Below are 13,946 nucleotides of genomic sequence, written 5' to 3' on the forward strand. Positions count from 1 at the left end.
AGAAGATCAATAAAACCAGTCGCTGGTTCTTTGAAATGATCAACAACATCAGTAGCTCTCTACCCAGGCTACCTAAGGAACAAAGAGAGGATACAGATTACTAATATCAGAAATGAAAGAGGGGAGGATCACTTCAGATCTACTGGACATTAAAAGAATAATCAGTGAATGCTATGAACAACTCTAGGTCCACAAATTTGATGACCTAGATGAAATAGACTAATCCCTTGAAAGATACAAAGTGCTAAAACATACAAGAAGAAATAGACTATCTGAATAGGCCTGTATATATTACATAAATGGAATCAATAATTAATAACCTTCAAAAACAGAAAGTACCGGGCCCAAAAGGATTCACTGGTGAATTCCACCAAACACTGAAGGAAGAAATTATACCAATCCTGTATGATCTTTTTCAGAAGATAGAAGCAGAGGGAACACTTCCTGATTCATTCTACGAGGCCAGCATTACCCTGATACCAAAACCAGACAAAAGCATAAAAAGAAAAGAAAACTACAAACCACTATCACATGAACATAGATGAAAACATTTTATCTTCAGTTCCATAACTACTGGGGGTTATCCTCTGATTCTCAGCCTCTCCTCTAATCAATTCCAAGTCCATTGATGAGTTTTCCAATATAAATATTGGCTCTTTTCACTTTCCTTTAATATTACTTCAAGATCAATGCCTAGGCCACTAGTATCTCATAGACTGTAGCAATATTCTCTTACTCTCCTTTTTGCCAGAGCAGGACTCCCTCTTCTTTTCTTCCCCCTTCTCTACTTCTCCCAAGCCCTTTTTGTGTTTCAGTAATGCTGGAAATTTTTAGATTCTTTAAACGTACCGTATTTTAACTCACTGTGGGGAAGTTTGCATATTCTTTTCTTTTTTTTTCTACCCAGAACATTCCCTAATCTCACCCACCCCCCAAAACAAGTCTGGAGCTCCTACTCAACCATCTGGGGCAAACCTAGATAGGACATCATTGGGCTAAGAAGCCTTTCTTGAGCCTCAACTGTTGGGTTAGTGTTCTTCCTCTATGCTCCCACAGTATCATGTTCTCACACAGTTTTAGCAGTTGTTATTCTGAATTCTTCTCTGTAGCTCACATCTAGACTATGTTTTTTCTGCAAAGACAGAATGCCATTCTGTCTTGTTTATGTTTGTAGCCATTATCTATCAAAGTACCTGTTATGTAGTAGGTCCTCCATGGGTATTCAGTGATTGTCCACAGCTTCCCAGAAGCTAACTACATTAGATGCATATGGTTTTCTGAGTTAATGTGAAGATGGGGACATAGATCATGTTAACTGAAAGTGAGCATAAGAATAGTAAATCTGGTTTGTTGTATAGTGGAGAGAGTTGTGACAGCTCCTTTGGAATGTTTTGGAAGCAACTTTTGCAAAGGTAAGGTTGTTATAAAATGTTTCACAAAATCTGATGAAAAATCTGCCCTTGGGGATCAGAACTGTAAGAGAATAAAGTTGATGAAAGAAAATTACTGTTAGACATCTCATGTCAAACAAGCCTTGTAACTCTTGTTTTGTGCCTCCCAGCTTGAGTGCATAAGAGAAAAATGCAAATTTTCCAAATGAAGTACAGCTAACAGTGCATAAATCTCAAGAAGACAGTAGGATACACTTATTAAAACTTGGCAAGGATCAGGAATGAATGACTTTTTCTCTGAAATGCCAGCTTTTTTCTTCTTAAGATTAGCTTTTCCCTAAAGCTACATCAATTATAAATAATTGTCTGCTAGCAAAACTGGCACAGCTAAACTTAAAACAAATAAACTAAGAAATTAAACTGATTAAAAAATAAACAAGAGATTTTAGCATTTTTTGAGAGAATGGGTTCAAAAGATGACTTTCCTATTTTACGTATGTAGGAATATTAATTTAAAATTATGAGAGACATAGATTAATATTCTGCTGTTTCAAAGAACTCTCTGAAAATCTACACTTTGGACTTGCTCTTTAAAGAAAGTTACTTTATATTACAATTCTTCTGGCAGTCATCTCAGTCAAGTTTCTTTGTTCTGAACAACCGAAACCAAGCTACACTACTTTAAGTTACAAAGGAGAATTTATTTTAAGGATACAGGGGTGTATCTTGAAACCCAAGGACTAGGCTATAGTTAGTCTTCAGGAAAAGGAAAGCCTCCAGATAATCTCCTCCTTTTCTGTCTTTTTCCCCCCTTTTTGTCTTTTCTTCTTTTCTTTCTTTCTGTGGTCCAAATGACAAAATATTGTGACCCTAAGAATCTCTCTCTCAGACTCAATTCCACATTCTTGCAAGAGAGAATCTGACTGGTCTAGTTTGGACTCCTGTCCAATAAACTGTTACAAGAGTGGGTTGGGCTGTGTGGGAAAACATGGCTGCCAAGGCTAACAGATTGCTGCCAGGCAAATGGAAGGAGATGAATAACAGATTGTTGGTGTCCACCATGGTTGTTTATCAATCCTTGGGTGGAACCAAGGAATATTAACCTCATATTAAATTAGAGGGTATAGTAAAAAAAATGAAAGAAAATAATGTTATGTTCAAATAAAGTGTCTTTCTAAGCCCCTCATCACAAATTCTAGCTTCACTTACTTTGGACCTGCTTACGTGAATTGCATGTAAACTCTTCTTTAATCTTTGGTTATTCTCCACATGCTGATGACACCCAAATATATACGACCAACCCCCATCACTTTCCAATAATTAGACCTATATTTTATCTTTTTTTTATTACTTTTTATTGCTTTCTCAGAAGTAAAACCTTCAAAACTGAACTACTTTCTTCACCATCTCCTTGGTTCCCACTCTGTGAACTGTTACTTATTCCTTGACAAGCGCCTGTCTTCAGTCTCCTAGTGCTGTTGCAGTTTAAGAAATCCCCTTGAATCTATCTCACTTGACCTGTGGCCTCTTCATTGATTCGTTCTAGATTCACCATTTCTTTGACCAATATAACTGTATTTCAAAATTGTCCCTTTGTCTTCTGCTTTTGCTCTATCCTCACATTGCCACCAGAGTGACCTTTGAAGGATGCTGCTAGAGGCATCCTAGATGATTATTTTCTGTCTCAAAACCAATTTGGGGGTTTCCATTATGAATAGGGTAATGTCTGAGATGCTTTTAAATTTGACCACAGCACTGCTTTTTATCCTTATCTCTGTGTCATATATACTGAATGACCCAGAAATTCTGGCCATGCCACAAACATGTCCTGTTCCCGTATTTTGTGAATACGGTACTTGCTACCTTCCATATCAATTATTTGTAAACTCTCACATCCCTCAATAGACAGTGGGTTCCTCAAGGGCAGAGGAGTAGCCTTTGTTCCTCTGTATCCACATTAGGGCAGTGCCTGGGATAGAGCAGGTGTCAAGTAGGTGTGGGTTAAATGAAGCTGTGCCCGTCCAAAAAGCCCGTACATTTATTTCTCAACCGGGAAAGAACCACACACTACAGGAAGCAGAAATTTATCATATGCCCTGATGATTTTCCTCCACTTGTGAAACATCTGTAATTATTGCCTTGTGTTATGGAAATTTATTTGCTGAAGAATTCTGTGGCATTGGTGACAGCCAGAAATTACAAGGCTGAGAGAAATTATAAAAGGACAATGTCACCTCCTAACTACAAGTTTCTTCTTTTTCCTTCTTTAAGTTTAGCCCTTCAGAAGCACTTCAGTATATTTATATCACACTAATTTAGGTTTTTGTGAAATCTTTCTGTAATTTTATGTTGCCTCTAAAGCTCAGCTATCCTTGACAATTTGAAAAATCCCATCCATATGTAATAGGCTGTTATATTCAGTGTCTGCCAAGGCATGAAGGAGTAGATGCTCCCTTTCAAAGTAAGGTTGCCTTGCAGGCCTTGTAAAGTGGAGATGGTAGAAAACTGGTTTTGCAATCCTGACCTGACCAACTTCTACCTAGAGGAGTCTGAGGAGCCAAGAAGTAGAGTGAAGGTTGAGAGAGTCCTTCTGGAAAGCTGCTGGTAAGCTCTGTCCCATCTCCCTTCAAAGAGGAAGGCCTGGTACTATCAGAATATAATTTCAGTAGGTCTGAACATGATGTTCTATAAATATAAGAAAGTATATGTTCCACAGTGTATTTAATTCATGACAAAAGGAACCACCAGGGTGGTAAAGCTGGTTCGAAAAATTTTGAGAGGCTAACTATATGCAGACATTGACCAAAAATATTGGTATAAGATTTCTAGGTTAGATACCAAACTGATTGATGTATGACAGGGCAGTAAAACCCCAGCCTCTGGCATTATTTTATCTAAAAGACAGAACTTAGCTCCATATCTATATGCAAAGATATTGTTGAAAAAACCTACCAATTAACATGTAAGTTTACATAGCCTTATGCACGGAATAGTAAATGATAATCGCACAGAGGTGTATTTTCCTAGAAAATAAGGCGACCTTTGAGTGGACTCTTAGAGGGGACATTGGAAGGCTGTGTAATTATTCCTTTACCTTATTTCCAAGTTTTGGGCAACGTCTGTAAACAGTCCCTGACTGTCATTTGAAGCCTGGTGAGACATCCACTAGTGTGGTCCCTGCAACTGGGGAGCAGCAGACTGGTTTTTGACTTCCATTTGGGGAGTCGTAAGTGCAGCTGTTAGCTGGATGGCTGCTGGCTTACGAGCCGAAGAGAGGAGAGTATGCGGGCTGCCTTGCACACCCACAGGGTGGCAGGGCAAAGTATGCGAGAGGATTTCCTGTAGGTCAGACAGGGAACGTCAAAAATGTAAGAGAAAATGGGTCACTTAAAATTCTGTCCAGGCCAATCACCGAGACCCCAGAGAGAGAAGCAAGAATAATCACTTGACAGCTAGCAGCCCAGTAAGCAAGGGTGTTGGAGAATGCGTCACCCACAGCTAGAGGAATGTAGGTGGATGTCCTCAGTGGAGGGGGGGGGTGGTCTCTGCTGAATGGCCTGCTCTAAATGCCTGGCAGGCTCAGTACCAGTCCAGTTAGGACTTTTCTGCTTTAATCCTTCTCCTTTTCCATGATTTCAATGTAGGCAATTAATAAGACTGAAGCAAGAATGGATGAGGAGGAATGGAAACACAGGCTCTTTTAACAGGTCCTTGACTTCAGGCCTCCCTCCATTCAGAAGGCCCAATCACTGCGAAGGGAAAAAACTTAATACTAAATCACATGCAAAATTTTGACAATTATATGGAACTGGACATTTTTATTATTCATCTAAGAACTTTTATCACCTGTGAGTGACCAGAACATCCCCAGGCCTGTGCAATTTTCCTGTAGGCAGCAACCTACCAAGTACAAAAGAAGGTTACTTAATGAGTAGGACTTGCTTAATGTGTGTTTGTGTGTGTGTGTGTTTGTGTGTGTGTGTGTGTCTGCACGCGTGCACATGAGAGAGAATGTCTTTTTAAGCATGACCTTGTAGCTATCCCTTGAATTCAGTAAGTCTGTGTTCTCAGTTTCTTCAACGTGGGTAATTTTTATCTCTACATTGAACATCCCTACTTCAGAAAACTTGCGTTCCAATCTTGTCTTCGTACTGGCACAATGAAGCATGAATTTGCAAAAACCCTCAGGAATACTGTGCTCCCGATATAGACGTGGTAAACTATTTGCAGAATTGCTGGTGTCAGTTAAATGCACTCTGCTTCAGCAGAGAGGAAATCCTATCTCTAGAGGTATCATTGTTTTTACATGTTTCATTTCATTTTGTCACTAATCACGGTTCTGAAAGACAAGCTCTTCATATTTTTCATTTTGCTATGTAACTTGGCATGGGTTTATTTTTTGGCTCTGCTTTGTTTTGCGTAACTGTGCATAAGCTAGGCTATTTCTCTAACTATAAGTAAGGTAATGTCCTTTTAATGCTTTTGAAAAGTGCCAGAATATTTTATACATTATTTTTATGAGTTTAATTTTACTATTGCACCAGTAAATGCATTTTAAGAATGGCTTTTTAAAGTAAAAATGTGCTGTACAGAAGTAATGAGAGGTTTTATGCAAAATCCTCGTATTGATTGGGCCTGAACTGAAGTTTGTTTACTCTTCCCTCTGTCTGGAATGTTCCTGGCCAGAATTGCCCATGCCTTCCTCTCTCCCTGCATTCTGGGACTTTCCTGACTATCTAACCTAAATTTGAATTCTTAATTATTTTCCATTTCTTTATTCTGCTTTATTTTTTTCAAAGCGCCTGATTATTTTTATTTATTGTCTTTCTGCCCCTATTAAAATATAAGTTTGCTAACAGGAAGGGCTATGTTTTCTTCACTGCAGTATTTTCAAGATGTAGAAGAGTGGACTTTCAATAAATATTTGTTGAATAAATGAATGAATGGATACACACTGAAAATATCTTTCCTGGTAATTTGAAGAGCATGTCTGGAAAACAGTTCTGCATAAGAGAATTCTTGTAGTATTCCATGTCCATTTGATACTTGTCATTGTACTAGATTTAAAGGAAGAATTTGGTGAATTTATACCACAAGCACTTAGATACCAATCACTGTACAGCACCACCACCATTTTTTTTTTTTTTTTTTACCATTCATTAAGCACCAACTATGGGCCTGGCTTAGTGCTAAAGACTTAATATGCACCATTTCATTTACGCTTCCATGCTGAACTATGTATGGACTAAATATTATTATCTCATTTAACCGATTAAATCGGTTTTATATCTCACTCAAGCTCACACAATAGGTAAGTTGTGTCAGGACCAGGACTCAGACTCAGATCTGCCTTCATTTCAAAGTCCAGAATCATAGCCACAAGACTATCATTGTCTTTTCTTATCTATGCGAGTTAAGTCTGAACCTGCCAGGGGAAAACATTAAATGTGTTCTTAAATGACTATTGACAGACACATTAATGTGGAAAGCAATGGTGCAAAGGTTAGTATCTTAACCATAATAGTTGGGATTATTAGTCTAGTAACAAGATAGATAAAATGTGGATAAACAGATATTTTTTAGACCAACGGACTGAAGAACCAACCACACATCCTACTTGAAACATATAAAAACAGAGATTAAAATACACACACACACACACACACACACACACAGTGGACACACACACACAGTGGACACACACACTATAGCATATTTAGGAAGCAAAAAACAAGTTCACCACAGTTGACTGGAACAGAAAAGTTTGAGGGGCGCCTGGGTGGCTCAATCCTTAAGCGTCTGCCTTCGGCTCAGGGCGTGATCCTGGTGTTCTGGGATCAAGCCCCACATCATGCTCCTCCACTGGGAGCCTGTTTCTTCCTCTCCCGCTCCCCCTGCTTGTGTTCCTTCTCTCGCTGGCTATATATAATGATTCACACATACCCATGGGTCATATATTTGGTATAAAGAAAAGAGGGTTCTTGAGACCTGAATTCTAGTGATTTTACCTATTGTGACCTTTGATAAGTGACTGAACAGAGCGTACATGTGGGAGTTCTTAATTGCTTGGGTTAATTCTTCTTGGGTTTGCAATTTGCTAGCTTTGCAATTTTGAGTCATTATTCAAACTTTCTGTGCGTTAATTTTCTTAGATATAAATTGGGCCGTTATGAGTATGAATTAAATATTACAGATAAAACTTTTAGAATATTGCTGTGAATGTGGTAGGACCTCCTCCAGCAGAAAGCCTTTAGAGCCTGCTGAATTTCCCAGTGCTTTCTTTTCTGAGAAGATCTTTTCTCTCCTCTTCCCTGCGGTCCCTCTCCTCCCTCTCCTCTTTTTTACTTCTCTTCCCCTCTTCCCTCTTTCGGCGGGCTCCTTTGTGCCCTCTGCTGGTTAACAGCGGTAGGACCTAGCATTCTGGTTGCCGTGGGTACGGAGGTGACGCGGTAACCAAGGAGACCGAGGCGGAAGTTGTGGGTAGCTAGAGCCAGCGGCCCTGACTCCGGCGGCGGCGGTCTCCAGGTGCGTCGGCTGGCTGCAGAGGACGGTGCTCGGCGGAGGGCTTCGCAGTTGGCGGGGCAAGGCGCCCAGCAGGTCTGCGGTGGTGCGGGGAGCAGGGCGGGACGGCGGGAAAGCAGACTGAGTTGAGGGGGAGCTGGGGTTCCGGCCCAGTGGGTGTTTGCTGAGCCGCCGCCATGTGCCAGACACGGTACCAGGACCATGGACTGCCACACGCGGCATCAACCAGGAGTTCAAGCTTTTTTTCCCTATAAACAAAGAACTTCCGAGCCCATAATGCTAATGGAGTCATGAACTGAGAGTGAACCCGACAGGGAAACCAGGGGTTTGTCAATTGTACCCCCTCTACAACCTGACCTTTTCAAACGCCCGCCACCATCTGTTATCCTTTAAAGTCATTGGTGCCTGATGAAAACTTTGGTGCCTGACCAGTCATTACCACATCCCCTTTTGGAGCCTGCTTTCTACCTCGTTGGCCCCATGCGCCCGATATCTTATGGAAGCCATAAGTAAAAGTCATGGGGAGGGGTGGCAGATTCCTAAGAAATCTGAAGGTGTGGGAGTTTCTTCTTCTTCTTCTTCTTCTTCTTCTTCTTCTTCTTCTTCTTCTTCTTCTTCTTCTTCTTCTTCTTCTTCTTCTTCTTCTTCTTCTTCTTCTTCTTCTTCTTCTTCTTCTTCTTCTTCTTCTTCTTCTTCTTCTTCTTCTTCTTCTTCTTCTTCTTCTTCTTCTTCTTCTTCTTCTTCTTCTTCTTCTTCTTCTTCTTCTTCTTCTTCTTCTTCTTCTTCTTCTTCTTCTTCTTCTTCTTCTTCTTCTTCTTCTTCTTCTTCTTCTTCTTCTTCTTCTTCTTCTTCTTCTTCTTCTTCTTCTTCTTCTTCTTCTTCTTCTTCTTCTTCTTCTTCTTCTTCTTCTTCTTCTTCTTCTTCTTCTTCTTCTTCTTCTTCTTCTTCTTCTTCTTCTTCTTCTTCTTCTTCTTCTTCTTCTTCTTCTTCTTCTTCTTCGAGAACTCGTTCCTTCTGATAGCTGAGTAATATTCCATTGTATATATGGACCACAACTTTTTTTTTCTATATTATTACTTTAATTCTTATATATAGTATACAATTGTTTAAAAATTAAACTGCATGCAAAAACGCTTTTCGAAGAGGATTTGATAAAACATATTCCTGTAATGTTGGCTGGATTAATCAAGCTTCGAGTCTATTAGTAAAATACTCTAAAAGCGTTTAAAGGTACCACAAAAATAGCAACTATCAAATGCCTCAGCCATTACTCTAGGAGGCCTTTATATGCACTAGGCACTAGGTGAAACGGTACACGCCATATTTTATTTCATTCTTACAACTACACCATGAGAAAGGTGCTGCACTCACTTTAGAGAAGAGGATGCTAAGACATAAATAAGTTAAATATGTGGCCAAGGTCAGAGTCGTTGATAAAGCTGGGACTGGAACCTAGCCGTGATCTGACAGCCCTTGCTGCTCCTACCACTCATAGAATTCAGATGGTATAAACTCTTCCCGATTCCCCTAGTTCGGATCCTCACTCCTTTATGTTTAAAACATTTCATTTCAAGCTCTGCCATACAAATCCTCAGCCAAATCAGAGATCTAGTAGCATGTATTTATTTGCATTTCACTGAGAATGCAAATCTGTAGCATCTTCCCAGGAATGCAACACTTTTTTTTTTTTTGGCCGTCTCCAGCTTTCTTTTTTTTTTTTTTAATTTTTTAAAATTATATTATGTTAGTCACCATACAGTACAACCCTGGTTTCTGATGTAAAGTTCGATGATTCATTAGTTGCGTATAACACCCAGTGCACCATGCAATACATGCCCTCCTTACTACCCATCACCAGTCTATCGCATTCCCCCACACCCCTCCCCTCTGAAGCCCTCAGTTTGTTTCTCAGAGTCCATAGTCTCTCATCCTTCATTCCCCCACTGATCATTCTAGTTCTTATGTTCCATAGATGAGAGAAACCATATGATACTTGTCTTTCCCTGCTTGACTTATTTCACTTAGCATTATCTCCTCCAGTGCCGTCCATGTTGCAGCAAATGTTGAGAACTCGTTCCTTCTGATAGCTGAGTAAAATTCCATTGTATATATGGACCACAACTTCTTAATCCAGTCATTGTTGAAGGGCATCTCGGCTCATTCCACGATTTAGCTATTGTGGACAATGCTGCTATGAACATTGGAGTGCATATGGCCCTTCTCTTCACTATGTCTGTATCTTTGGGGTAAATACCCAGTATTGCAATGGCTGGATCATAGGGTAGCTCAATTTTTACCTTTTTAAGGGACCTCCACACTGTTTTCCAGAGTGGCTGTACCAACCTGCATTCCCCCCAACAATGTAGGAGGGATCCCCTTTCTCCACATCCTCTCCAACAATTGTTGTTTCTTGCCTTGTCTATTTTTGCCATTCTAACTGGCGTAAGGTGGTATCTCAGTGTGGTTTTGATTTGAATTTCCCTGATGGCTAATGATTTTGAACATTTTTTCATGTGTCTGTTAGCCATTTGTATGTCTTCATTGGAAAAGTGTCTGTTCATATCTTCTGCCCATTTTTTGATTTGTTTATTTGTTTCTCGTGTATTGAGTTTGAGAAGTTCTTTGTAGATCTTGGATACCAGTCCTTTATCTGTAGTGTCATTTGCAAATATCTTCTCCCATTCCGTGGGCTGCCTCTTAGTTTTTCTGACTGTTTCCTTGGCTGTGCAGAAACTTTTAATCTTGATGAAGTCCCATAAATTCATTTTATCTTTTGTTTCTCTTGCCTTTGGGGATGTGTCATGAAAAAGGTTGCTTTGGCCGATGTCGTAGAGGTTGCTGCCTATGTTCTCCTCTAGGATTTTGATGGATTCCTGTCTCACATCGAGGTCTTTCATCCATTTGGAGTTTATCTTTGTGTATGGTGTGAGAGAGTGGTCAAGTTTCATTCTTTTGCATGTAGCTGTCCAATTTTCCCAGCACCATTTATTGAAGAGACTGTCTTTTTCCCACCGGATGTTTTTTCCTGCTTTATCAAAGATTAGTTGCCCAAAGAGCTGAGGGTCCATTTCTGGGTTCTCTATTCTGTTCCATTGGTCTGTGTGTCTGTTTTTGTGCCAGTACCATGCTGTCTTTGTGATCACAGCTTTGTAGTACAGCTCGAAATCCGGCATTGTGATGCCCCCAGCTTTGTTTTTCCTTTTCAACAGTTCCTTGGCGATTCGGGGCCTTTTCTGTTTCCATACAAATTTAAGGACTATTTGTTCCAGTTCTTTGAAAAATGTCCTTGGTATTTTGATCGGGATAGCATTGAAAGTGTAGATTGCTCTGGGTAGCATGGACATTTTAACTATGTTAATTCTTCCAATCCATGAGCATGGAATATCTTTCCATCTTTTTGTGTCTTCCTCAATGTCTTTCAAGAGTGATTTATAGTTCCTAGAATAGAGATCCTTTACATCTCTGGTTAAGTTAATTCCAAGGTAACGTATGGTTTTTGGTGCTATTGTAAATGGGATGGGTTCCCTAATTTCTCTTTCTTCAGTCTCATTATTCGTGCAACTGATTTCTGAGCATTGATTTTGTATCCAGCCACATTACTGAATTGCTCTATAACTTCTAATAGTTTGGGCGTGGATTCTTTTGGGTTTTCCATATAGAGTATCATGTCTTCTGCAAAGAGAGATAGTTTGATTTCTTCTTTGCCAATTTGGATACCTTTTACCCCTTTTTGTTGTCTGATTGCTGTCGCAAGGACTTCTAGTACTATGTTGAATAATAGTGGCGAGAGTGGGCATCCTTGTCGTGTTCCTGATTTTAAGGGAAAGGCTTCCAGCTTTTCCCCATTGAGAATGATATTTGCTGTAGGCTTTTCATAGATGGTTTTTATGAGATTGAGGAATGTACCCTCTATCCCTACACTCTGAAGGGTTTTACTCAGGAAAGGATGCTGTATTTTGTCAAACGCTTTTTCTGCATCTATTGAGAGAATCATATGATTTTTGGCTTTTTTCTTTCTGTTAAAGTCTATAACAATGATAGATTTGCAATTGTTGTACCACCCTTGCATCCCAGGGATGAATCCCACTTGGTCATGATGGATAATCCTTTTAATGTACTGTTGGATTCTATTAGCCAGGATCTTGTTGAGGATTTTGGAACCCATATTCATTAGGGAAATCTTTCTGTAATTCTCCTTTTTGATGGGGTCTTTGACTGGTTTGGGGATCAAGGTAATATTGGCCTCATAGAATGAGTTTGGTAGCTTTCCTTCTGTCTCTATTTTTTTGAAATAGCTTTAGGAGAATAGGTATTATTTCTTCATTGAATGTTTGGTAGAATTCCCCAGGAAAACTGTCCGGGACTGGAGTTTTGTTTTCTGGAAGGTTGTTTATCACTGACTCAATCTCTTCATAATTAATTGGCCTGTTTAAAAAATCTATTTCTTCCTGTTTCAGTCTTGGTAGTTTATAGGTTTCCAGGAAGGCCTCCATCTCTTCCAGATTGCTTAATTTATTGGCATAAAGCTGTTGATAAAAGTTTCTAATGATCTTTACAATTTCATTGGTATTGCTTGTGACCTCTCCCTTTTCATTCATAATTTTATTAATTTGGGTCCTTTCTCTTTTCTTTTGGATAAGTCTTGCCAGTGGTCTGTCAATTTTTATTTACTCTTTCAGAGAACCAGCTTCTAGTTCTGTTGATCTGCTCTACTGTACTCCTGGTTTCTAATTCATTGATTTCTGCTCTAAAATTGGTCAACTGCTTCCTCGTGCGTGGATTAGGCCTGTCCCTCTGTTGCTGTTCCAGCTTCTTGAGGTGAGAATATAAAAACTGCATTTTAGATTTTTCTATTCTTTTGAGTGAAGGTTGGATGGCTATGTATTTCCCCCTTAGCAGTATCCCATTGGTTTTGGACCATTGTGTTTTCATTCTCTTGGTCTCCATAAATTGTTTAAATTGATTTTTGATTTCCTGGTTTATCAAATCATTCTTGAACAGGAAGGTTCTTAGTCTCCAAGTGATTGAGTTTCTTCCAAATTTTTCCTTGTGGTTGAGTTCCAATTTCAAAGCGTTGTGGTCTGAGAATATGCAGGGAATAATTTCCGTCTTTTGGTATTGGTTGAGACCTTTTTTGTGACCCAGAACATGGTGTATTCTTGAGAATGTTCCATGGGCATTAGAATAGAATGAGTATTCTTTGGTTCTGGGGTGTAGTGTTCTATATATATCTTTGAGGTCCAACTCGTCGAGTATGGCATTCAAAGCCCTTGTTTCTTTGTCGATTTTTTGCATGGGCGTTCTGTCTATTTCTGATAGTGGAGTGTTGTGGTCCCCTACTATTAACGTATTTTTATCTATATGTCTCTTTATTGTGGTTAAGAGTTGGCTTGTGTATCTTGCTGCTCTCCTGTTGGGGCATATATATTTATAATTGTCATATCCACTTGTTGGAAACATCCTTTAAGAATAATATAGTGCCCTTCTGTGTCTCTACCTATAGTCTTTAGTTTAAAATCCAACCTGTCTGATATGGGAATTGCTACCCCAGCTTTCTTTTGAGGTCCATTGGCATGAAAGATGGTATTCCATGCCTTTACTTTCAGTCTGAATGCATCTTTAGGTTCAAAATGAGTCCCATGTAGACAGCAAATGGATGCGTCATGTCTTTTTATCCAATCTGCAACCCTGTGGTGTTTCATGGGAGCATTTAGGCCATTTACACTGAGACTGATTATTGAGAGATGTGATTTTAATGATGCCATGTTGCCAGTAAAGTCTTTGTTTCTATAGATTGTGACTTTCTGTCTGTATCACTCTTGGGGCCTTTTTACTTTTATAGAACCCCCCTTAATATCTCCTGTAGGGCTGGTTTTGTGGTTAGAAATTGGTCAATGACTGGCAATTCTGGAAGATCTTTATTTCTCCATCAATTCTGAATGACAGCCTTGCTGGATAAAGGATCCTTGGCTGCATGTTTTTCTCTGAAAGAGCTTTAAATATGGCCCCCCAACGCTTTCTCTCATTCCAGGT

Source organism: Ursus maritimus, unplaced genomic scaffold (genome assembly GCF_017311325.1).
Source record: "Ursus maritimus isolate PB19 unplaced genomic scaffold, ASM1731132v1 scaffold_4, whole genome shotgun sequence".
Taxonomy (NCBI): domain Eukaryota; kingdom Metazoa; phylum Chordata; class Mammalia; order Carnivora; family Ursidae; genus Ursus; species Ursus maritimus.